The following is a 27,546-nucleotide window of genomic DNA, read 5'->3' as shown; positions in this document are numbered from 1 at the left end:
ATGTGTACTACTGTTTCATGAGAAACTATTTGTTCTGTAAGCCTTCAGAAGTAAAATTAAAAAAAAAAAAAAATGGTTGCAGCAGTACATTGACAGTGAACTACCAGAAATTCAAGCCGGATTCAGAAGAGGAGGTAGAACGCGGGCTATCGTTGCTAATGTAAGACTGATCTCGGCCGAAAGCAGAAAATACCAGGAAGATGTTCATTTGTATTTTATTGGCTATGGAAAGGCATCCAAGTATATGGATCATAACAAATTATGGATAACATTGGAAAGAACGGGAATTCCAGAACACTTAATTGTATTCATGCAGAACCTGTACATAGACAAAGAGGCAGTTATTTGAACAAAGCAAGGGGATACTGCATGGTTTAAAATCAGGAAAGCTTTGCATCAGGGTTGCATCCTTTCACCATATTTATTCAGTCTGTATGCTGGACAAAAATAATCTGAGAAGCTGGGTTATATGAAGAACACAGCATCAAGACTGGAGGAAGACTCATTAACAACCTGCAATATGCAAACGACACAACCTTGCTTGCTGAAAGTGAAGAGGACTTGAAGCACTTACTGATGAAGATCAAAGACTACAGTCTTCGGTATGGATGACACCTCAATATTAAGAAAACAAAAATCCTCAAAACTGGGCCAATAAGCAACATCATGAAAAATGGAGAAAAGATTGACGTTGTCAAGGATGTCGTTTTACTTGGATCCACAATCAACACCCATGGAAGCAGCAGTCAGGAAATCAAATGATGTAAGCATTGGGCAAATCTGCTGCCAAGGACCTCTTTAAGGTATTAAAAAGCAAAGATGTCACTTTCAGGACTGTCATGGATTGAATTGTGTCCCCCAAAAATATCTGTCAACTTAGCTGGGTCATCATTCCCAGTATTGCATAATTTTGTACCATTTTGTAATCTGATGCGATTTCCTTATGTGTTGTAAATTCAATGACTACGATCTAATAAGATGGATTAGTGGCAGGTATACTGATGAGGTATACAAGATTGGATAGTGTCTTAAGCCAATCTCTTTTGAGATATAAAAGAGAGAAGCGAGCAGAGACACACGGGAACCTCATACAACCAAGAAAGCAGTGCTGGGAGCAGAGTGCATCCTCTGGACCTGAGGTTCCTGCACAGAGAAGCTCCCAGACCAAGGGAAGATTGATGACATGGACCTTCCTCCAGAGCAGACAGAGAAAGCGTTCCCTTGGAGCTGACATCCTAAATTTAGACTTGTAGCCTACTGGACTGTGAGAGAATAAATTTCTCTTTGTTAAAGCCATCCACTTGTGGTATTTCTGTTAGAGCAGCACTAAATGACTAAGACAAAGACTAAGGGGTGTCTGACCCAAACCACGATATTTTCAATCACCTCATATGCATGTGAAATGTGGACAATGAATAAAAAAGAGCGAAGAAGAATTGATGTCTTTGAATTATGGTGTTGATGAAGAATACTGAATATACCATTGACTGCCAGAAGAACGATCAAGTCTGTCTTGGAAGAAATACAGCCAGATTGCTCCTTAGAAGTGAGGATGGTGAGACTTTGTCTCACATACTTTGGACGTGTTATCAGGAGGTACCAGTCCCTGCAGAAAGACATCATGCTTAGTAAAGTAGAGGGTCAGCAGAAAAGAGGCAGACCTTCAACAAATTGGATTGACACAGTGGCTGCAACAATGGGCTCAAGCATAACAATGATCATGAGGATGGTGCATGACCAGGCAGTGTTTTCTTCTATTGTATGTAGGATCATTATGAGTGAGAAGCAACTTGGCATCATCTAACAACAATATTAGCCATTTGCCTATTCCTTAAACAAAACTTCCTTGGTTGTAACATGGTATTCTTTTAATATGCTGCTGAGTTTTCGATTGCATTCTTTCATTGGTATTTTTACATACATAATCATGAGAAGAATTGGTATTTTGTGTTCTTTTTGTGCTTTTTCAGGTTTGGGTTTCAGGCAGGACTACAAGTAGTCCCCATAGTATCTTTATATATATTCTGGCAGGCTGGAGTAGCCTGTGCAGGATTCATGGCTTGTTAAGCAGGGCACAGTCTATATTTAACACCTCTCCCCACACTAATCCTACTTGGTGACCCCAGTGTCAAGATCATGTTAGCTCCCTTAAATGGTTGTGACTTCTCTGACTTTATCTATGCTGTAAAACAGTCTAGATGGCATTGAATTTATCTGATACTTGAGGTTCGTGTAAAAAGTGACTGTCTAACCACTCATGCCTAGTTATTGTGTTGAAATAATGCTTGCATGATCTTTTACATTTCTTCTATGATTCAAACTTCTTTTTTGTACTTTTTATTTTGAAATATTTTCAGGAGTTGAAAAGGTATGAGATTAATATGAAGTACTCTTGTATATTCATGATCCAGAGTTACCAAATTTTAATATTTTGAAACATTTGCTTTATTTTTCCCTACTTGTCTATATCTGTATTTTTTCTGTACCCTTTGAGAGTAAGCTGCATACATGAAGTTCTTTTAGCCCTTCATTCTAAGTGTGTGCAGTGTGCTTTTCCCAAGGACGAGAATGTCTGATTATGTTATCCCAAAAGAGTAAGCTATTTTGGAAAATTTAACACTGACATATTTGTATCTAATCTACAGTCTTATTACTACAGTTTTCGCAAATGTTTATAGCATTTTTTTTCTTCTAGTACAGGATACAATCCAGCATCAAATGTTATATTTGGTTAACATGTCCCTGTCGTCTTCTTTATTGTGTGTCTTTCATCACATGGACAATTTTGTAGAAGACAGTCAATTACCTTACAGAATAATGCTTTTTCTGATTTTTCTTCATGATTACATTTAGATTTTGCAACTTGGCTGGAATACTACATATGTATTGCTGTGTGCTTCTCAGCATGTCACATCCAGAGGCACATGATACCCACTGCTACTTACTAGGGATGTTAATTTTGATCACCTCTTGTTTGTTGTGTGTTTTATCCAGTGTTCAGTTACTGTTTTTCTTTTTTATAGTAAATAATACGTGGAGAGATACTTTGGGACTGTGTAAATAGATATTTCTCATTAAAATCCCTCATGCTTCAGAATCTATTAGTTATTCTTGCCAGAATCAATTTTACTGGACAGTTGTAAAGTGGAAATTTTTTAAACTCTATCATTCCTTTTATATTTATTTTTGTCATTCTGATATAAGAAAAAGTTTTTAAAAAGACAAACAAACATACAGCTGGGACATTTCATTTGAGCAAGTTGCTTACCTTTCTATACCTTAGCTTCATCATCTGTAAAGTGTCCAAGAATTGTATCTCCTAATACAGTTTCTGTGAAATTAAAACAAGATAGGGTGTTAAGTAAAATAATATATTAGTTAGTACATAGTAGCATGCAAGAAATGTTAAACTCCTAATTTACCCTCTCCAGCAGATAGTTTCTGATTTACATGATTTAAAAATTCCTGCCATTTTTGATATAAACATACTAATAAATATAAAATATATATTTCTAGGTAAATATCACTCTGCAAATCATACAATTTCATCCCCTTTGAATTTAGCAGATTGTTAAGATGGCCCTTTTGTTGAGATAACTACAGCCTTGTCTAATACTAATCTTTGGGTTTTCCTCATTAGTAGATTAGGGGTTTCCACAGTTCTATAATGCAGTTGTTATTGGAAAAATTAGCAATCAATACAAAGTTCGGCTGCAGTCTTAGAAATAGATTTCATTGTATTTTATTTCTAGAGGTTCTTTAATTTCTGTTCCCTTTATTGCTCAAGAAAGACTCAATTTCATTGTGGCTGGTATGTATTATTTTCCATTCTCTTGCTCAATATTTTCTATTATTTATTTTTCCAAGTATAAAACTCCATTTGTGGTAACCCCTGGGGTCATGGTTATCAGAAACAAAAAGACTGAAATATATGCATGGAAAGGATAGAGCTCGTATACCGTGTCAGGAAGCAAACTACAATAATACAGTTTGGGGTTGTAAAGGGCACTTACGTTAAAGGTCCCAGAATCATCTTAGATATCAAAGAGCTTCCTTTCAAATTCCCTTGGGTCTTTTGCTAACACACCACACAAATCAGTCAACAGTCTTTGAACCTTTGCTTCCCCTCTGGTTTTGAAACAGTGGCTACGCCAAGCTTGAGAAAGCATGCTTCTCCCTCACCTATGTGTCTCTTTTCCTAAAAGTCACATACTGGGTAATGAGTAAATGCAATAAGTTTTGTTTCTAGTAAATAAATATTCCAAATATAAGTGACCATTTCAGCTGGTCCTTTACTATGAAATCCCACTAGAAGAAATATAAAAGGGACTACTTTCTATACAAGCACCCCGAAATGTTACCTCAAAGAACAGCTCCCTACCAATCAGATTATCAGTTCCCTACAAATCCCACTATGTACTAACATGAACAAAAAGTCCTTTTCTTTCCTTTCAACTGGCTATAATCCATTTATTCCCCTATTGGATCCATTCTTTTCCAATTTTTGCCACCGAATGTTCCCTTTAGTCAAGGCCATTACCACTAGTACTATTATATTGGTATTCCTACCAACACTAGGTGATGGTAACTGGAGTTAGTCTGTCACTTGATTGCTACATAAATAAGACATTAGTTGTCTTCCCTTCCTGATTGCAGCTGATCAAAGAGATCACCTTCAGCTCATTCCCATCAGGTTTACACTTGCGGGAGTCCCACTTCTTCCCAGTCAACCTCTCTTGAGCCGGAGCACTGGCCCCTGACTCCCTAAAAGAACCACCTCTGCTAAGTGAGTTCTGCCTCTCTCCATTTTCTCCACACTCAACCGGAACCTTGTGGTCCCCTTTCAGGCTCATATCCAACATCCATTTTCTACTCCCCCTTTGAAATAGGATTTGGAGGCCTTATTCCTTCTCCAGGAGCTAGCTCTACACCTAATTCTCCATCAATTCCTTTTGTTCCCTTATCCCTGCTGGCTTTAAAGAAGTGGGAGAAGGTGACACTCAATTATGTCTCAAAATAATAGAATTCTTTCCTGTTCTAAAACAGAATAAAGGTCAAGCCCTCTCCACAAGTGCAAATTGAGAAAAACAAAAATGGAATGTGTTCAGTCCAATGTGCACACAGATTATATCTCCTCATGTTTTCACTGGTGAGATGCGAAACATGTCCACAGACATCAATTAAGCACATGGTGCTTTGTGTTCCAAACAATTGCTTAAAAAAGGTGGGGAGACATTTTTCAGCACACTCCAAGATAAATAAATCTATAATAATAATGAGAGTACTCGGTCCCTGAGGTTTCTCCAGTCTGCTTCCTTTACCACTCCAGATTCCTAGGGTGCAAATGCAAGTAACTCAGCAGCATGCTGTTAAGAACTCCCTTGCCCTTTGCCCTTAGAAAGCAAAGACATTCACTTTAGCCACTGTACCAAAATATAACAAGCTGGAAACCAATGTCCCCCCATGTGGAAGGAACTATTGTTCTGCCACCATACCTCTGCAGGAATAATACAGCTCCTAGGAAATCCATGGGAGCTAAATAAATATTTGCTAAAAATAACCCTGGTATTTGGAATTCATTATTAGGGACTTGTTCTAATGGATTTCTCAAACTGTTCCTCGGATTAATCTTCTGACTACCCCCTGATGAGCAGAAGTGCAGCAACCCTTAAACTGCCATGATTAACCTGATTTCTAAGTTGCCAACATGTTCTGTGCTGTATATCGTCTCCAACTTTAAAGCTAACAAGCCTTTCTGAGAAAAATACAAGAATGCCACGCATTTTATTGCTTTAACACATTATTTATCGCATCACTTCACTTGATTCTCAAGAGTCAGATCTGCATACATAACTCTGGAATCATCTACATAAATTCTAAACTACTGTACAAATACAAGCTATCATCCTCATTGCTATCATCATTCTCATCACTATCATCATTATTCTAACAATCTGTTGTTTTCCCTCCAGTATCTCCTGTGAGTCACTATTTCCTCTGCTGGCACACAGTCACTGCCCTTCTAGATCATAAGAGTCATGTCTGAATATCGTAATGCATTGGAAACATCTCTTCTAACTCCATCATCTCCCAGCTCCAATCTGTCTTACATAGGACCACCAGCTTTATCTTACAAATTTTTTTTAACTGCATTCACCGTGTTCGAAACACTCTAATTCAATTGAATATTCACTTATACCATGTGCTGCCATTCAATACGGGTGAAGCAATGATGAACAAGGCCAAAACCAAAAACGAAGAGACAGGGGACCAAAATTGTATACAGGTAATCCTCGATTTACGACAGAGTTCCGTTTCGATGACTCCATCATAAGCCAGTTCTGACATAAGTTGACTACCTCATGTTTTTCTTAGTTTTCATTATTATTACCTTTTATTATCAGTATCTTTATAAATCCTATCTTTATTTGTCTTTGTGCATTGGAAACAATAAGCTTACAGATATATGTCAATACATATATACATACGTAAAAAATGCACAAATCATAACAATTTACTCTGACAGTCAAGAAGAGTTGTATGACGTTGGCATTTTGTCAGCTGCAGTAATAACTCCACTAGTGGAAGGCTTCTGGATCATCTGGATTATCCCTGGGAATGGGGATGGCATTTCTAGTCAGAAAATTAGTGAGAGTTACCTGTATTGTCCCTTTATTTTTTTCTTCATTTATTTTTCAGTAACATTTCACTGCTTCCCAAATCTGCCTATCAACTTTAGGAAAGCTATCAGCATTTGGGTCTATGTTTTCAAGCAACTGAAGCCCCTGATTTAGTTTAGAAAAAACTCCAGCTAATCCTTTCACTGTAAAATTTTTTTACAACTTCTCTCCTTCCTCTTCATCTTGTATTATCTTGTCCAGCTCATCCCTGAATTTTTCGGCAGCTTCAACATTAGTACTTCTGGCTTCTCCAGTTATACACACGTTATGTAAGCCAAACCTGCCTTTGAAGCAATGAAACCAGCCCTTACTGGAATTAAAGCACTCGTGGTTGTCTTCTCCTTGCTGTTCCTTCAGGTTTTCAAAAAGGCTGCATGCTTTCATTTGAATTGTCAATAAACTCATAGGAATGCTCTTCCGGATTTGGTCTTCTATCCAAATCATCCTGTGGATTGGCCCTCACCTCTTTTTTGTTAAAACTGTCTATTTTATGCCAATCACTCCTTTAACTGCCTCCAAAATCCTGTTCTAATCCTTAAAGATTGTTGAAAATGTGGAATGAGACAGTCTTTCCTCACATGCTATTTTGCCAACTTTCTCTCCATTATCATAGGCCTTAGTGACCTTTATCTTTATATCCATGTCTAGAGCCTTCCTCATCTTCTTTTTTGGATTAGAACTTTCAGTGGAATAACTTCTTTTGCTAGACTTATTGTTGGAGGTATAAGCAGTGCAGGTGTTACAGTTAGAGAAACTTGAACAACTCCGCTTCAGATTAATAACCAATGCTTCTTATGATATGAAATGCTAAATATGATCATGCTATAGGCTGTCAGGCGTGTGCACAGTTCAGTTGTCATATGTCATTAGATTTGAACATTGCCCAACTTTCCATCTGTTACAACTCCTGACACCGAAACCGACTTCATTGTAGACCAGGCCATAGCCTGCTATATGGCAGTGTTTTCAACAGTAAATAATAAAATTGAACATCTGCGAGTGAACATCTGAGAACAATAACATCAGCAAATTATGCACTGCAATACTGTATGTAGTAGATATTACTAATGATAAGATGTACCCCCCTTAAAAAAAAAAGGACCGTCGTAAGTGCAGTTCACTGTAACTCAAATACATCGTAAGTCAGGGGCTACCTGTACACAAATTAATATAGTCCTAGGCAGAACTAAAACACAGTGCTATGGAAATCTAATTTGGTTTAAGCACATCTGGAAAGGTTTAAACGAGGTAGTGGGGTCTGGATGCATCTTCCAATGAAGGGATACATTTTGAAAAGTGGAGATAGGTAGAGAGAGCTATAGGAGGAAGAAATTGTGAGCAGAGGCACAAAGAAATAAAAGCATAGGTTGTATACCAAAAACAGGGATTGTGTGATTATGCCTAGAACATTGAGTGTTTGTCTAGCAGGGATAGAAGATAAAGTCAGGGACAAACTATATTATACAGAGCTTTGAATGGCATGTTAAGATAATTGATTTTTATTGTGAGGTCAGTAAGAAAGATGAAGTTCCACCTTATTCATTATTGATGTTAATATTAGTTTAGCTTTCAGTTTAAAATGCACTTTTCTTCTCATGTTGTTGTTGTGTGCCATAGAGTCGATTTTGACTTACAGCAACCCTATAGGACAGAGTAGAACTGCCCCATAGGGTTTCCAAGGCCGTCATCTTTATGCAAGCAGACTGCCACATCCTTCTCCTGCAGAGTCGCTGGTGGGTTCAAACCGCCGACCTTTCAGTTAACAGTCGAGAGCTTAATCACTGCACCACCAGGGCTCTTTTTTATCTCTATTATCTCACAATTAAACCATTTAAGGTGTGAGGAACAAATGAGGAAACTGAGGCTCAGAAAGTCTAGATAATGTGTCCATTTTACAGTGCTAATAAATGTTGATGATGGGACTCAATACCTTATTCTTTTCCATATACTTAGTATGGATATGTTGTGTCTAGTATATATTTGAAACTACAATGTTTGTAGAATTGAATTCATTTTTCCAGTTATCCCACAATAATTTTTACCACTCATGCCTATGATACTTGGAATCAGCCATAATAGTAGTCAATGTCACAACATTTCTATATTCAACACATCACTGTGCATTTGGCAAGTGTTCCATTAAATTTTTACTAATTAACTGAGGTATCTGATGCCATGTAAACCCTCCAGAGCCTGTAACTGGAAAATCAGAAAATCAAGCTCTATCAATTTAGAAGAATGAAGGATTCCCCATGTGCGCCCCATCTTACTATGTTTCCCGTATTCATTTCTACTGTAGATCTGTGGATCATATAGCTTCTTCAGGCCCACCCACCATTCAACACCCAGCATCCAGATTAGAAATAATGGGGTGAGAGTTTTTAAAAAAAAAAAAAGTGGAGAAAAATCAAGGTCCCTTTACCCTTTTTAGTACCTGTTGCCTGACGTTTTTATTTTACCAGATTAAAAAAATTAATTTACCTTAACGTGGAACAAAGTAGTTTCTAGGAGAGCTTTTGTTCTTTTTGGAGGAAGAAAATGGTGCCAAAGTTGGCTAATAAGAAAAAAACTGGGGAAAGTTGTTTTCTTTTTAGTAGGTTTTCTTGCTCCTCTGTGCAATTAATGTAATAATCTAGCTCTGCTTCTACGAGTCACAAGCAGCCAATGGCACCTCTAAGTAAGACATGAGTAGTAGCTTTCTCTTTTCAGCCCTGCCATTTGCATTTGCATTTTATTGCCAGACTCTGACACAGACTGTTCCCACTGCCTAATCTCCAGTTGAGGTACATTTGGCATGAAAAATACACCACAATTTATTTCATTTTGTTCTGTGGGTCAGGTTTTGTATTTCTTATTCTCTGTTTATTGTGATTTCTTTTCATATCAAAATCCATGCTTTTATCAGGCACACTAGAAGAATTCAAATACAGAACAATTCTTCATTTGTAGTAAATGTATGGCTATTGAATGATGACAGAGTTTATGTAAGGTGAAGTTGGCAGAGGAGAGATAAGAAGCCCTGCTCATACTGCTCCTCCAATGACGAAGGCTGACTTCTGAATAAGTTAAGAGTAACGATTAAGTCCTCAACTATGAACTGCTCGGTATTATGTATTAAACAAGTCAAGACCAACAAAAGCCCAATTCCTTCTTACCAAAATCCATGTTTTTATCAGGCATACTACAAGAAATCAAACACAAAACAAAAATAATATACTTTTTTGGTTCAAAGAATATTCTTTGTTATCACTTTGCCAATCCTTCTTCCACTTTCTTATTCCTTTCTTTTCTGTCTCATGTTGTTCTTAGTCACCAGCATCTGCCTACCATACCTGTCAGCACATCAGGGTCCTTTCTGCAGCTGCTTCTTGATCTTTCCTTATATCACTGCTTGGCAAACAGTGTTTACATACAAAATCTTTATAAGTTAAATTTATTTACTCTAGGGTGTCCAAAGGATTAAATTAATCCTACTCCCCCATTGAGGGCACACTCTCATCACTGGATTGTGCAAGAACCTTCTCTTGATTTATTTATTTCCATTCTAATATGTTTTAATATCCTTTAATGTTAAGGTATTCTTCAAAAACATGGATTATAGTTTGGTGTGCATGAATTTTTTATTTCCATTAATGGCATTGTGTTATAGTTCTCATTGTCGTTCTTAAGCATATAGTGAGTGCTTCAGAGCAAGAATTCTGCAGCCAGATTGCCCTAGTTCCAGTCCCAGGACATTCACTTACTATGTGATCTCATGTGCTTCAGTTTCTTTATCTGAAAATGTGGATAATAGTAATAATACATCACAAGGTTGCTACGAGCTTAGAATAGTCACTGGCACATAATAAATGCCACATAAGAGTTATCTGTTATTATTTTTCTTTTTCACAAAGCATTGTTTCATAAGATCTATGATGTTGCTGTATACAACTGGTCTGTTGATTCTAACTGCTGCATCATATCCCATAGTGTTTGTTACGGGTTGATTTGTGTTCAAGTCCTAACCCTGGGTACCCATGAATGTGACTTTATTTGGAAATAGAGTCTTTGAAAATATAATTAGTTAACATGAGGTCATACTGGAACAGAGTGGGCCCTAATCCAATATGACTGGTGTCCTTATAAAAAGAGACACAAAGAGATTCAAAGACAGAGAGAAGACGTCATATGAAGATGGAGGCAGACTGGAGTCATGCTGCCACAAGCCAAGGGGCACCTGGGAGTACCAAAGGCTGGAAGAGACAAGGAAGGATCTTTCCCTAGAGCCTTATGGAGAGTATAAACCCTGTCAAAACCCTAAATTCTGACTCATAGCCTCCAGAAGTATGAAAGAATAAATTCCTGTTGTTTGAAGTCACCCAGTTCATGGTACTTTGTTACAGCAGCCCTAGGAACATAATACAGTGTGCGACTACTATATTTTACTTCATTCTCCCAGCTAGCCTGCCTCCAACTCCCCACTACCAAAGGCAATTTCCTTCTTATATGCCCCCTATGGAGCTTGTGAGAAAATCTCTGAGTTATATACCCAGGAGTAGAACTGCTAGATTACAGGTCATATGCACATTTGGTCTGAGTAAATACCCTCAGGTTGTTACCAGGCCCACTAGTAATACAGAAAAGTCATGCAACCTCACCTTCAAAACACAAATATGCATTACCTAAAGCCAATCAGAGGGGTATAAAGTGATATTTCATTGTTCCTTTAATCTCATTTCTCTAACTACCAATGAGACTGAATATCTGTCATGTACCTGGTAACTCCCTGAGTACTTTTTCTGTGAATAGCCTGTTCTTCCTTTGTAATCACATTTCATTTTAGTTTTTCTGTATTTTTCTTATCGATTTGTAACGTTCCTTGTATGTTAAATATGTACATGTAGAACATGTATAAATATATTTATATCTATATGTTTATATATATGCATATATATTTATAGTGTCAGTTTTAGACCTTGCAAACAACTTTCCCATTCTTATATTTGTCTGTTAATTTTGTTCATGACACTCATCACTAAGAAGAAATCTTCAATTTTGATGTAATCAAATTAATCCAATTTTAACCTTATGATTTCTTCGGAAATTTTCCTTTATAAAGTCTTTCCTCAAACTTAGGTGGCAAAGATAGTTTCCTACATTCTTGCCTATTAACTTTAGCAGATTAATCCACCTGAAATCCAACTTTGTAGTATTATGAAGTAATTCAGTTTTATTTTTCTCCATAGAGTAGGCCAGTTTTTCCAACGCTGTTTACTAAATAATCTGTTCATTCTTCATTAATTTGGGGTGAGATGATTTCTATGAAACACTGCATTGCCAAATGCTGACTGCCTGATATATCAGTTCACTGGAAAGGCTATTGTAATGCTCAGTTCTATGTGTTTCTCTCTAAGCAGACCACTGAATTCTCTTGGTCAGGTGTGCATCCAAGAGCTTTCATGCTTAATCATCTCATCTTAAATTTGAGTGTTTCTTTCACCAAGTTCACAACAGAGAAGAAGAAACTCAAAGCAAATATTCATCATGCCTTCTCACTCACTTTCAAAGTGGTCTGCTTGCTCAAAGGACAGCCTTAAAAAGGGCCTACGTTGGCCCTCGCTTTGGTTTCCATTTCTGAGAAGTTGCCTTCAGAGTTGTTCGTGTACCAAAACCTGCCTTGGAAAATCGCCTTGAAACCCTATTGATCTAGCTACCATTGTCTCTCCCTTCTATGTCTCCACTTTACCAAAAACCAGTTTCCATCAAGTCAATTCTGATTTAGGCAACACCATGTGTTCAAGGGTAGAACTGTGCTCAACAGAGTTTTCATGCCTGTGATCTTTTCAAGCAGATCAGCCAACTTTTCTTCTGAGGTGTCTCTGGGTGGGTTCAAACTACCAACTTTTCTGTTAGTAGTCCAATGTTTGACCATTTGCACCACCAAGGTACTCCACTTTACAAGGATTTTATTCATTCAACAAATTTTGAGCATCTACTAAGCACTAAAGTATTATAGTATTTAACACTTTTAATAGTATTTTTACCTGTGGTGAACAAAACAGACATGTTCTCTGACCTCATGCAGCTAACAGTATGGAAGAGGTACACTAAATTAATAATCAAATACATCTATAATTGCAAATTGTGGTAAGTACTGTGAAGGAAATCTATAAGGCATTCTGTGAGAATATAATGGGGAGACAGGAAATCTCAGTTAGATTAGGGGTCAAGAAGACATTTTTGAAGTAATGAAGTTTAAGCTGTGAGCTGATGAAGAAGTAGGAGTTTGTCATGAGAAGCAAAATGGGTACAAGACATCCATGCATAGAAGGAGCGAGTGAAGGCACTGAAGGGGAAAGAAGCTTAATGGGTGTGTGTGAGACCCTGAAAGTGGGCTAGGTGGCTGCCAAGAGTGTTTTCGATTATATTATGGGGCCATGGTTTGAGGTAACTGGATTTGGAAATGGAGTGGAATTCTTAAAAAGTCCAGAATTCCATGGTGTTTCTAGCGGCATCTGCACATTAAGTAAATTAAATAAGAGCCTCAGAAGTTTTTAGATGTCTTCTATAATTGAGACTTCCAAATCAGGATACAAAGATGAAAAGAACAGACAGTTCTCCTTCTACTCAGGATGTAGACAGACACAAGAGAATGTCACTCCTACCCTACTATAAGAAAAACCAAAAAAAAACTATGCCATAGAAGTGAGTAACAAGTAAACAACAAAAATTTTAACTATTAAAGGCGAACTGTGGGCTAGCATGACAATTTAGAATCCCTGGGAATCCTAGACACCAGGAGAGTCTGCACATACTCACCAACAATTTAAGACCACCCTCTACCAAGTGCTCACAAGAAATAATGGAGGAGAGCAGGAGACCTGGGAAAGCTGCTCTCAGGGGCACAGGCATAGAGGTGGCAATCAATTATAACAGGCGGAAACAGCACAAAACCCAGCAGTGCCCTGGATTCATCTCTTATACAAAGTAAAACCCTCACACTGACCTACCATGCCAGACAAATGTTAGTAGCCACAGGAGGATGGTTAGAAGTAAATGCCATGTGGTGTTGAGTAAATGCCAGGAAACACTCCTGCCCCAAATCTCATGAAAAGGTCTACAGTTTCTGGAGGAGGCGAAGAAAATCCACACTCTCCACCATGCGCTGAATCTAAGCAAACCTTCATCTGTTACTGGGGAAAGGACAGGAAACATGCTTATAGACCGGATCTTAAAATGATACAAAGCAGAGTTCTGCTGCACTAAGGGAGGAACAGGAACTTGCTTGTACCCAAGACTCCCCAAAGACACAAGGCAGAGTTCAACTGCCATAGAGGACAGGGTCAAAAATGTTAAGAATGTCCACTCTTCAGATTCAAGTAAAAAAAAGCCTGCCTAAGAATGAGGCTGGAAAAGACAAAAGAGGTCGCCACCACCACCATTAGCAGATTTGAAGCAAGTAAAAGGCTATGGCACTCTACCACTGTCATTGGGTGCCATCCAGCAACCCCATGTGACAGAGTAGAACTGCTCCATAGGGTTTTCTTGGCTGTAATCTTTATGGAAGCAGATAGCCAGGTCTTTCTCCTGCAGAGCTGCTGGGTGTCTTCAAACTGCCAACCTTTCAGTTAACAGCCCAGCAGTTAACCATTGTGCCATCAGGGTTCCCATTCTATCACTGTTGTTGTGTGCCATCAAGTCTACTACTAGGGGAAGTAAAAGAGCACTGAGAGATACCCATCTGTGGGCCAAGTAAAGGAAGTGTATCAAGGATCACATCAAATTCTGTTGATAGAATACAGACTAAGAATAGCCCATTGAGTTAGTAACATGATGGTCATAATTATCTGAAAAAGAGTAGTTTCAGAGGAGTTCAGAGGCAGAAATCTAAACGGAGTAGGCCTAAGAAGAGAATTAAACTCTTTCGAGGAGTTTCAATAACAAAAGTGAGCAAAGAAATAGTGTGGTAGTTGCTAGGGAAAAGAAGGTCAAGACAAGGATTTTGTTGTTTGTTTACTTTCTATTACAAAGAACTTCATATATATACAAAAGTATAGAGAACAGTATCATGTCCATCACCTAGCTTTGACAATTATCAATATTTTGCTGATCTTATTTCTCCTATCTCCTCCCACATTTTTAAAACATATCTTAAGCATTATGTAATTACACCTGTAAATGCTTCAGCATGTATCTCCAACTGATAAGGACTTTTAAGCTTACCCAAAATATCACTGTCACACCAAACAAAATTTATGGCAAGTCCTTAATATCATCTAATACCTAGTGAGAATTTTCTTTGATTTGTTTTCTTCTTTGAGATGGGAGAAACAATAGTCTGTTTCCACAGTAATGGGAATAATCCAGTAGAGGAAAAAAAAAAAAAATGATGATGTGAGAGAAACAGAAAAAAATATATATTATTGTCACAATGCCCTTGAGTACCCAAGAGATGCATGGGACCTATTGTACAAGTGGAGGAATTAGCTTTAAATAAGAGCATGGATAGTTCATCTATGGTAATGATGAGAAGGCACAGTATTTGGTGCTAGCACCTGGTCAGACATGATGGTTGGTGGGTGTGGAATTTCTCTTCCATCTGCTTCTATTTTTAGTGAATAAGATGTAGGGTCATTAGCTAAGAGGGAGGATGGTCTAGGTGGTATTGACGGTTTGAAAACAGAAGATAATCTGGCAAGTAGTCATCCAAGAGAGTGACAGAGTAAATAGCTAGAGGCATGTATTATAATTTTCTGGTAGCTTAAAGGACCTACTTGAAAGTTGTGGTCATAGATTTAAAGTGAGACTAATCAGTGCGCTTGGTTATTTTTCTCTAGGCATAGTCAAGTCTGGGATGGTGGAGCCATCTATAGGATATTATAGATTTATGTCTGTCACCTGGCTAATCCTGATGGCTTGAGAAAATGTATTTTGGATCATGCAACACTCAATCAGAATCTAAAAGAATGAGTAGAGATAGATAAACAAGAAAATAAATGTGGTAAAAGGGAGAATGGAACATACAATGAGGCATTCAAGATACACAAAGCTAGGGAGATGAGAAGTAAGTATTTAAGTTTAAGAAAATGCAGCAGTTTGATTTTGCTAAAATTTAAAATGTAAAGAATGGAATGGTAATGCATCAAGCTAAAAAAGGATGTAGCTTGCTTTTTAACAGAGTTTAGTTTTATCCTGTAGGCAATGAAAAGCCTACAGTTTTTAAGCAAGAGAGTGACAACATTGAATTGTACAGCCTTTATAAAAGAAATAAAACACGTGAGAATTTGGGGAAGATACATACAGAATCAGGGAACCATGAAATAAGGCATTTGTAGCAGTCCAAGTAACAAATAATGAGGGTCTGAACCAGCACAGTGGAAAGAGGCAAGATATAAGAGAAGAAGATCAATTAATCAAATATTTAGGAGGTGGAATTAACAGGATTTAAGAATTATTGAAGGGGTTTCCAAAGTGAGCTCAAACCAAAACCAAACCCGTTGCTGTCGAATCTATTCTGACTCATAGCGACCTTATAGGGCAGAGTAGAACTGCCCCAACATAAGGTGGCATGGCAATATATTGGTTGTGTGAAGTAAATAAATATTAAAACTTAGTAATAAATATACTGGTTGTGTGAAATAAATAATTATTAAAACATTATTTTTATTATCTTAGAAAAAATGCGTACTGATAATGTATGTAAATAATACATAAATGAACCTGTTTTTGATGTTTATGTAGTATTTTTTACTAATGGAGTACAAGATCAAAAGCTTTTGTAGACCATTGGTATATTAGATATGGGTAGGAAGTGGGAGGAAAGAAGACTATAGAAAATTATGGTATGTATTCAAGTGATAAGATTTTTTTTTTTTTGGTCACCAAATAAGATAGAAAATAACATAGCAGAAGTAAGTTTTAGGGAGGAATAATGATAGAATTAACCTGAAGGACATCTTGGTAGAGCTTTCCAGCTGACTCAGGAACTGAAGATAGGGATTTGGAAATTAACAATGTACAATAGTGGTTAAAATTCTGAGAGTGGGTAAGTGGAAGAACACTAGGTGGGGGAATAACAATATTTAGTGGCAGAGATGACAGTGTTGGTGTTGTTAGGGATGTATGGAAGAAGAGATGCTCATGAAGGAAGCCAAAAAGAAAAAGAGATGTATGAGGATAACCAGTAGAGTTGGATACAGAAAAGTAGAGTGTAGATTATTTCAAGAAGGAGTATGTGATCAATAATGTCCAATGAAGAAAAGGTTCAGTGAAACGAGGGGAAGTGCCTATTGATTTTTTACAATTGGTACATTACATTCTTTTCAAGAGCAGTATTTTAGGAAGAGTAATTGGTAGTAGAAACAAGATCAGTGGGTTTAGGATACAATAGGAGTAACAAGGGGAGACAGTGAATATAGACTGCCTTTTGAGAATTTTGGAAGAGTAGGAGAGGAATGAGATTCTATTAATTCTATTTTTTATATCTTCCTCAACTCTTCTTCACCCCCATGCCAATAAATCCTCATCTTCTTTAACTGAACTGTTACAGTAATCCCTGACTCCTAGAGATAAAAGAAATGAAGGAAAAAACAATATTGATAATAACAATAACAATGGCAATGATAATATTTAATATTTAACTCCCATAGCAAATCATTTATGTAGGCCTTGTTTGTTTCCTTTTTTTTTTTTTTTTTGGAAGGTGAACAAACTGAGACTGAGAATGGTGGAATTAATGAATTGAAGTCATACAGCTAATAATGTAGAAATGATTGCTGTGCACCTTGAGATCAAACTGTGCATAACCCAGAGTCAACTTGACTCACTCTGCCTCTCAGAATCCAAATAAGATTAGTCTGAAGGCTCAGGGCTCTTTCTTTCCCAGAGCCATCTCTGGCTATAATTTCCTATGTCCACTAAATGTTTAGTCTTGATTCTGTGTCATGAAATTGTTCTGTTCTGTACTAGCTATGATGAGAAACTCAACTCCTCTTCTTTAGCTTTCACGAAAAGAAACCCCATTCCATGTCTTGCTCGAGGAGCCATGCTCTGCAGAAAATTTGGGTAGGTGGAGAGCAGGAGGTAACATCACAGCAAAAGGAACAATTTCAATATTTGACATCCTTATTTTTTAAAAGTTCTTTGGACAATTCTGGCCTTTCTAAATGCTGATTGACCTCATCTTTCGCCTTCTTTACTCATCACTACTTTCTCAAGACAAAAAGTTCTGGCTTATTATTTTTTTATATATATATGCAGAGTGATTTTGCTCTATTATTCTTTACTTCCTTCAGTCCCATTTCCCTGTGTCTTTCCTTCCAACCCTCAAGTCACTTATCAAAGTCATTTACCTTTATTTTCCTAAATAAAGACAGTTCCTTCTCTAGGGGGAATATTTATTGCAATGAATAAAAAATACAGTTTTTTCCATTCATTTATACACGTAGGTTTTGGTCATGCATTTTTTGATTTCTGATCAATAATCAAATCAGTTGTTTTCACTAACTGTAGCCATATTTAAGACTTAATAATCACAAATGTGACCTCAAAATAGCTAACGCAAAATTGGAAAACTGCCAAAACTCATAGTTAACAATTCAATTATTTCTCTAATTGAATATATGTTTAATGGCATTTCCAATTTATGATTTAGTGCAAACATGAACTTTATGAGGGTCCACAGATCTAGAATTTGAGTAAAAGTATACTCAATATAAGCCACACTGTAGGAAAACAAGAATTAAAACCATACTAAAAGAGGAAGGTACTCCTTAAGAAAACAATGGCATTCTCTCACGTTGTTGCCATTTGCCATCGTATCACATAAGGAATAGAGTCCAGCTGAAACCTACAAGAAGGCAGAGGCCATTTGTTCACCACTGGATCCTCAATGCCCAGAAGAGTACCTGGCTCATAATAGCCACTATACAAATATTTGTTGAATGGATAATATCTAGCTCTAATTTTAAAACTAAATTTTTATATGTGAGATTCTTTTGAACCTAACAATTCTCATAATTTTTCAAGAATTTTAAGTTAAATTCAGATGGCTAGGGAGATTAGGAGATATATTTAACAGCTTCAATGAATAAGAGTCTGAAGTAACAGCTTCTACCAAATCACTATTGTTATGAATTGAATTATGTCCCAGAAAAATATGTACTGGAATCTTAACTCCTATACCTGTGGAAATGAGCCCTGGTGCCTCCGTGGTTTAGCACTCAGCTGCTAACAGAAAGGTCTGTGATTTGAACATAGCACCTGCTCCTCAGGAGAAAGATGTGGCAATCTGCTTCTGTAAAAACTACATCTTTGGAAACCCTATGAGGTAGTTTCACTCTGTCCTATAGGGTCACTATGAGTGGGAATTGACACAAGGTCACACAACAACAACAACACCTGTGGATGTGATCCCTTTTGAAAATAAGGCTTTCTGTGTTATGTTAATGAGGCCACTTCAGTGTAGTGTGTGTCCTAAATCTAATCACCTCTAAGTGATAGAAAGAGCAGCAGAGACGCAGAGACAAGGAAGCACAAATGGGGGAAGATAAATGTCACTTGAAGATTGCCAAGGAACCGAGGAATAGAAGCTGAAAGAGACAAGAATCTTCCCCCAGAGCTGAGAGAGGGAGAGCCTTCCCCTAAGACTGCACTCTGAATTTGGACTTCTAGCCTCCTAAACCGTGAGAAAATAAATTTCTGTTTTTTAAAGCCACCCGCTTGTCCTATTTTGTTACAGCAGTACTAAGAAATGAAGATTTAGAAACTAAGTATTTAATTTCGATAGTACAACAATTAAACATGTCAAGAACAGATACACAGGATTTAAATATGAGTTTGAGCTCCACAGAGGATCTACTAACGTTTACTGCATTATGCCATGTGTTTATATTCATGAATGTCATCTCATTTAACCCTTGCAAGATAGTTAACTGTGCTAGGCAAAATAATGTCCTCTCCACAAAGATGTCCATGTCCTAATCCCTGGAACCTGTGAATATGCTACCTTACATGGCAGAGAGACTTTGCAGATGTGATTAAGTTAAGGACCTTGAAATGGGAAGATTAGCCTGGATATACAGGTCCAGACTAATCATGTGACTCCTTAAAAGCCAGAAAACTTTCCTAGCTGTAGTCAGTCAAAGAGAGATTCAATGTTGCTGGATTTAAAAATGAAGCAATGAGTCCATAATCAAAGAAATTCAAGCAACCTTTAGAAGCTGGAAAATGCAAGGAAGCAAATTCTCTCCCAGAGCCTCCATAAAGAAATACAGCCCTGCTGCACCTTGATTTTAACATGAGACTCACGTGAGATTTCTAACCTACCGTATTAGTTTTCGATTGCTGCTGTAACAAATTACCACAAGCTTGATAGCTTAAAACAACATAAATTTATTTTCTTAAAGTTCTGGAGGTCAAAAGTTTGAAATGGGTTTTGCTGGGCTAAAATCAAGATGTTGACAGGATTGCTTTTTTGTTTGTTCTGTTTTGTTTTTCTCAAAGCTCTAAAGAAGAATCAATTTCCTTGCCTTTTCCAGCTTCTAGAGGCTGCCTGCTTTCCTTGGCTCATGACCCCTAGCCAGCAATTGCATCACTCCAGCCTCTGCTTCTGTTGTCACATTTCTGTCTTTGATTTTGACCCTCCTACCTCCCCGTTATAAAAACCATTGCAATTACATTGGGACTACTCGAATAATCCAGGATAATCTTCCATGCCATGATCCCTAACTTAATCACATTTGCAGAGTCCTTTTTACCATGTAAGGTAACATACTCATAATTTTCAGGGATCAGGACACAGATATCTTTGGTGGGCCATTATTCTGTCTACTACAGGACTGTAAGTTAATAAATTTGCATTGTTAAAGCCACTAAATTTGTGATAATATGTTACAGCAACAACAGAAAACGAATATAGAGGCATTATCCTTAAAATACTAATGAAGAAACAAAGTTTCAGAGAAGTTATGCAAGTTGTCCCAGTCACACAGGTAAAGAAGACTGAATTTGCTGGAGAACCATCTCTGTTCACATACACACACAGACACCTCTCTGTGTTGCCACTCCTTACCTTGTTTCAGATGGTTAAATGCTATAACCTAGCCTCTATTATTTTGGAGTCCTATCATTCCCATTGCTAACAGAGAGCCTAGTTATGTAACACCATCTCCTATCATCAGCCCTGATCTACAGAGCTTCGCAGTGATGCTGTTTCTTTTCACCAGAACATTTCTTATTGTTTTGGAAAATGGAGTGTCCTTTGGGCTCACATGGTACTTCTCTCTAGCAGGCTCACTTCTCTGAATCTTTTGATTTCTTCTCCCACTGTCTGCCATGGCAACTCTGGCATTTACATTTCATTTAGTATGGGCCATTGTCTTCTCCAAGCTTCTAAGAACCAACTTAACAGTCTTTTAGTAGCATTTCTTGGGGGCTTTGACAGACTGTTTTATCCTGTATTAAAAGAGACTGCTCCACAACAGAGGGTTCTGGACAGAGCTGGGGAAGGATGTAGAACAAAATTCTAACACACAAAAAAAGACCAGATTTACTGGCCCGACAGAGACTGCAGTAACCCTGAGAGTATGGCCCCCAGACACCCTTTTAGCTCAGTACTGAAGTCACTTCCGAGGTTCACCATTCAGCCGGGGATTGGACAGCCCCATAAAACAAAATCGGACTAACGAGGCACTGCAGTCCAGGGACAAGGACTAGAAGGCAGAAGTGGACAGGAAAGCTGGTGATATGGTACCCAAGGTTGAGTAAGGACAGTGCTGACTTGTAGTGGGGTTCTTAACCATTGTCATAGGGCAATACGTGTACTGACTGTTTAATGAGAAACTATTCTGTTCTGTAAACCTTCATCTAAAGTGAGAATAGTAGCACAACTGGAAGAACGTAATCAACATCACTGAATTGTACATGTAGAAATTTTTGAAATGGTGTATCTTTGGCTATGTATATTTTCACCAAAAAGAAAAAAGAAGGTCCTCTAAGGCCAAGAAGGGAGCGTGTTGACATGTCATGGGGTTGTTAACCAATGTCATAAAACAATATGTGTACTGACTGTTTGATGAGAAAATATTTGTTCTGTAAACCTTCACCTAAAGTACAATTAAAAAAAGAATTTAAAAAAATAATTAAAAAAAAGAGAGTGCTGCCATATCAATAAACTGTCTTATCCAAGTTCATGCTGATTCAATCATCCTCAGAATCCAGTCTCACACACGCTTTCCAGGGTACACGTTTACTGGATGCTGCTGGTCCTTTAGGATATAGTCCTTTCTCTTCCATAGCAGGCCCAGCATTACCGCAACTAGGTTATATTAATACTTGGCAGGAGCAAAGAAGGAGGTATGTAATGAAGGGACAATGTGTTGTCTAAATCATCTTCATAAAAGGAAGCGCACTAGTCTTCAACAAAGAAGACTCAGTAAGCCCAAAGAGTTTAGGGGAATGTGCGGATTCAAGATTTTCAAGTGTGTTGACCCAAATGTATTCATCCTAAATCTCAGGATTCCACACTTTCTCAATACTCACCTTGATATGCTAGATTTGCCAGAGTTGAGAAGTCAACATTCTCTGGAGTTCTAAAACCTTTATAATTAACTCATAGTCCTGATTCTGAGCACGTTCTGTGTTAAAGATACAGAAGATGAGTCTAGTCTTGTGAATTTATCTTTATTCCACTTGACCAATAACCCTGGGGATCATTAATACCCTTAACTTCTATACTCCTGAAATTTTGAACTACCAAAATTCCCTTCTCTGATTCAACTTTCTCTTCCTACCTCAGGTGGATCTACTGATTCCATTCTTCAACCTCAACATTATTAAATTTTGAGTCTATCATTCATTCCTGGTTTCAATTCCTGGATCCCTGGTGGTGCAGTGGTTAAGAGCTCAGCTGCTAACCAAAAGTTGCAGTTCAAATCCACCAGCCACTCTTTGGGAGCCCTATGAGGCAGTTCTACTCTGTCCTACAGTGTCACTATGAGTCGGGATATACTCTACGGCAACAGGTTTTTGGGCTTTTTTTGGTTTCATTTCTTTCCCAATCCAGTCTAAACCCCAGTTCGAGTCTTCTTTTACAAGCACTCACAAATTCTATGTCCGTCCCAACTTTCACCATGATAATTTCTCTAATCCCCAACCCTGGGGAACAAAACTGTTTTTTGTTTTGTTTTGTTTTATCTCTTTCTGCTAGACCATTGCCCACTGCTGGAGGAAAATCACATAATAATAGAGATTGGCTCTTATAAAATTTGTGATTATCACCTTTAATAGCATCCTCAATGCTTTCAAACCACCATCTTACTTACCATTATCTCATAATTCTTTTTCAATGGAACAAAGTTGCTTCAAAAACAACATAATTAAGCTCTCATTTTCAATAGATTAAACTTTCTTCTTTGTCAAAAAAACTCAAGTCCATCTAATATTTTCACCTTCAGCTTATCTCCTACATGTAACCTATAACATTGTCACTCCTAACTTCCTCAGTGAGAAAAAGTTTTGCTTCTGTTTCTTTGTGAAATAATACCTCCATCTATGATTTTATTTATTTATTTCTCTAATAATAATAGTAATAACAAGAACTACAATAATAGCTATTATCTGTTGAATGTTTTCCATGAACCAATTACTATGCTAAGCAGATTAATTATATCATTTAATCTTCACAATAACCCTAAATTTTTCCCACTTAGTAAGTGATGAAACTGAGGCTTGCTCAAGTTCACAGTTACAAACGTAATACAAATTTTCAAACTATATCACATAAGATTAGCATTGACCAATACTGCCTCTTGCTTATCTTCAATAAATTCCTACCCTCTTGTTTCTTCTACTCAATCTGTAAACATGTTCACTTTTTTTTAATCCTAAAATTACCTATTTGGATAGAATAGAGGAGGTGGGGCCAAGATGGTGGCGTAGTCAGACATTTCTGGTGGACCCTCTTACAAGAAAGATGCAAAAAAACAAGTGAATCGTTTATATATGACAACCTAGAAACCCTGAACATCAAAGGCAAAGTTGAGGAACCAGACTGAGTGGCAGGGGGAGGGAGAGACGGTTCTGAAGCAGCGAGGAGTGGTCAAACCTGACCTGGTGAGAACCTGAGCCTTTCAGGCCTGATCAACTCATGGGTGAGTGGTGAGGAAGGGAAGCATTGGTGCTCAGTAGATATTTTCCGCACAAGGGGAGACCGAGCAGCAGAGAGTCTACTTGGCCACCCGGAACCAGTGAGAAGCAGCCCTCGATCGGTGAAAGATAAGTACTTGTGTACAGCCTGCCGCGCAGATCAAAAACAACCCCCTTAGGGAAAAACCTCTCTCCCATCTACCTCCCTGCTCCCAGCTCTGCACTGGGTCCTGGACTGGCTTCAGCAATTGCCGAGTCCCCTGGGCTGGAAGTAGGACCCATCAAATGCCCTAAGCCATTCTCCCAGCTTTGGAGAGTGAAAAAATTAACAAACAGGGGAAATAATAAACTGTCGGCTCCCCTAAGCCAGGAACCCAGGGTAGGCACATTTCCTTTGCCTAGACACAGGAATAAGGGATCCACGGACTTTGAATGCCTTTCCCCCTGCATAGATCTGTGTGGGCCCACTTCAACAGTGTATACCCTCATTACCACAGTACAACAGGGTATATACCAGAAGTCTAACTTGAACTGTTTCAGCTGTGAAGTGGCAGGTTCGTCACATTTGACACTGCTCTGCCAATTAAGCAGGGTCTTCACCTACCCACAGCAGGGGCCTGAGGACTGGTGGCTCCACCCACACCACCTAGCCACCTGCAATAGGGGCCCAAGAATAAGAGATGCCCCCCAGTTCTTACACCCAACAGCACTGGGTACTCATACTTCAGCTGCAAAACCCACCACCTACGCGCTCTAGGGAACAGGGACACACCTTCCTCCTGAACACTTGGGGGCAGCTGTCAGCCCCCTGCCTTGCTCAGAGTGTGTCCCCCTGCTGCAGCCAGATGCCAGTGACTACACCAATCTCCCATGACTGTCTAAGACTGTAGGTGAAAGCCTGCAACATACACTTGGTGGCTATCTACCTGGGCACCTGAGCTGAATCCATACAGAAGGAGTAGGCGGACTCCTGGGCTCACGTACCTAGTAACAGATCTAACGACCTGGTGACAGGGCATTAGAGCTTCAAAGGTGCCAATAATCAAACTAGCTCATACGAGCTGCCTATTTGGGCATATCAAAACAAAACAAGAAGCTAGCACACAGTAAGCAAACATAAAATAAATAAATATAATAATTATTGATGGCTCAGAGACAACAGTCAATATAAAATCACATAAAGAGGTAATCCATAATGGCTTCAGCAAGCTCCCAAAATAAAGAATCTAGAAATTTTACAGAGGAGGAAAATTTCTTGGAATTCCAGAGGCAGAATACAAAAGATTAATACACAGAACTTTTCAAGAGATTAGGAAGGAAATTAAGCAAAATGCAGAACAGGCAACAGGAAATTAAAAAGATTAGAGAACAGCATAATGACAAATTTAACAGGCTGCAAGAATCCATAGAGAGACAGTAATCGGAAATCCAGAAGATCAAAAATAAAATTTCAGAATTAGACAACTCAATAGAAAGTCATAGGAGCAGAATTGAGGCAATGGAGGCAGAATTAGTGAGATTGAAAATAAAACACTTGACATCAACTTATTCAAGGAAAAATTAAATAAAAGGATTTAAAAAAAATGAAGAAACCCTAAGAATTATGTGGGATTCTATCAAGAGGAATAACCTATGAGTGATTGGAGTACCAGAATACGGGGGATAACAGAAAAACACAGAAAGAATTGTTGAAGACTTGTTAGCAGAAAACTTTCCTGATATCAAGAAAGATGAGAAGATATGTATCCAAGATGCTCATCGAACCCCACACAAGGAAGATCCCAAAAGAAATTCACAAAGACATATTATAATCAAACTTGCCAAAACCAAAGATAAAGAGAGAATTTTAAGAGCAGCTAGGGATAAACGAAAAGTCATCTACAAAGGAGGGTCAATAAGAATAAACTTGGACTACTCAGCAGAAACCATGCAGGCAAGAAGGCAATGGGATGACATACATCAAGCCTTGAAGGGAAAAAACTGCCAGCCAAGAATTATATATGCAGCAAAACTGTCTCTCAAATATGATGGTGAAATTAGGACGTTTACAAATAAACAGAAGTTTAGGGAATTTGCATAAACCAAAACAAAATTATAAGAAATACTAAAGAGAGTCCTCCAGTTAGAAAATCAATAACATAAGTTAACAACTCAAGACTAGAACACAAGACAGAGCAACCAGATATCAACCCAGACAGGGAAGTCACAAAAATAAACCAAACCTAAAACACTGAAAATAGGGAAATAGATGTCAATATGTAAAAGATGACAACCTTAAAATAAAGAAGAGGGACTTAAAAAACGTAGACATAGATTTTTCATATGGAGAGGAAGTCAAGGTGATATAAAGAGATCAAAGACTGGTATAAACTTAGAAGAAGTGGGGTAAACATTAAGGTAACCACAAACGAAACTAACAATCCTACAAGTCAAAATAAAAAATTAGAAAAATATAAAGCCTCAGCAAACACAAAATCAACAACAATGAAAAAGATGAAAAGAAAATACGTAAAGAAAAACGACTCAGTACAGAAAATTAAGTGGAACAAAGAAACTGTGAACAACACACAAAAAAAGACATCAAAATGACAGCACTAAACTCATACCTGTCAATAATTATGCTGAATGTAAATGGACTTAAAGCATCAATAAAGCCACAGAGAGTGACAGATGGGATTAAAAAAACTTGATCCATCTATATGCTACCTAAAAGAGACACACCTTAGACTTAGACACAAACAAACTAAAACTCAAAGGATGTAAAAAAATACATCAAGAAATAACACTCAAAAAAGAGCAGAAGTGCAATATTAATCTCTGACAAAATAGACTTTCAAGTAAAATCCACCACAAAGGATAAGGAAGGACACTATATAATGATTAAAGGGTCAATACACCAGGAGGAAATAACTATAAAATACTTACCCACCCAATGACAGGGCTCCAAAATACATAAAACGAACTCTAACAGCATTGAAAAGAGAGATACACAGCTCCACAATAGCAGTAGGAGACCAACACACCACTTTCAGTGAAGGACAGAACATCCAGAAAGAAGTTCAACAAAGACATGGAAGATCTAAATGCTACAATCAACCAACTTGATCTCATAGACATATACTGAATACTCCATCCAACAGCAGCCAAGTATACTTTCTTTTCCAACATGCATGGAACATTCTCCAGAATAGACAACGTATTAGGCCATAAAGCAACCCTTAACAGAATCCAAAGCAACGAAATATTATTAAGTATCTTTTCCGATCATAAAGCCATAAAAGTAGAAATCAAAAACAGAAAAAGGAAAAAAATCAAACACATGGAAACTGAACAACACCTTGCTCAAAAACTACTGGGTTATAGAAGAAATCAAGGATGGAATAAAGAAATCCACAGAATCAAACAAAAATGATAACACATCTTACCAGAACGTTTGGGACACAGCCAACGCAGTGCTCAGAGGTCAGTTTATAGCAATAAATGCACGTATCCAAACAGAAGAAAGGGCCTTAATCAAAACATTAACCCTACAACTCAAACAAGTAGAAAGAGAGAAACAAAAGAAGCCCTCGGGCACCAGAAGAAAGGAAATATCAAGAATCAGGGCAGAAGTAAATGAAATAGAGAATAGAAAAACAATTGAAAGAGTTAACAAGTCCAAAAGCTGGTTCTTTGAAAAGATCAACAAAATTGATAAACCATTGGCCAAACTGACAAAAGAAAAACAGAAGAGGAAGCAAAT

This window comes from Trichechus manatus, unplaced genomic scaffold (assembly GCF_000243295.1).
Source record: "Trichechus manatus latirostris isolate Lorelei unplaced genomic scaffold, TriManLat1.0 scaffold00098, whole genome shotgun sequence".
Lineage (NCBI taxonomy): Eukaryota > Metazoa > Chordata > Mammalia > Sirenia > Trichechidae > Trichechus > Trichechus manatus.
The sequence above is the reverse complement of the archived record's forward strand: the minus strand, read 5'-3'. Positions refer to the sequence as shown.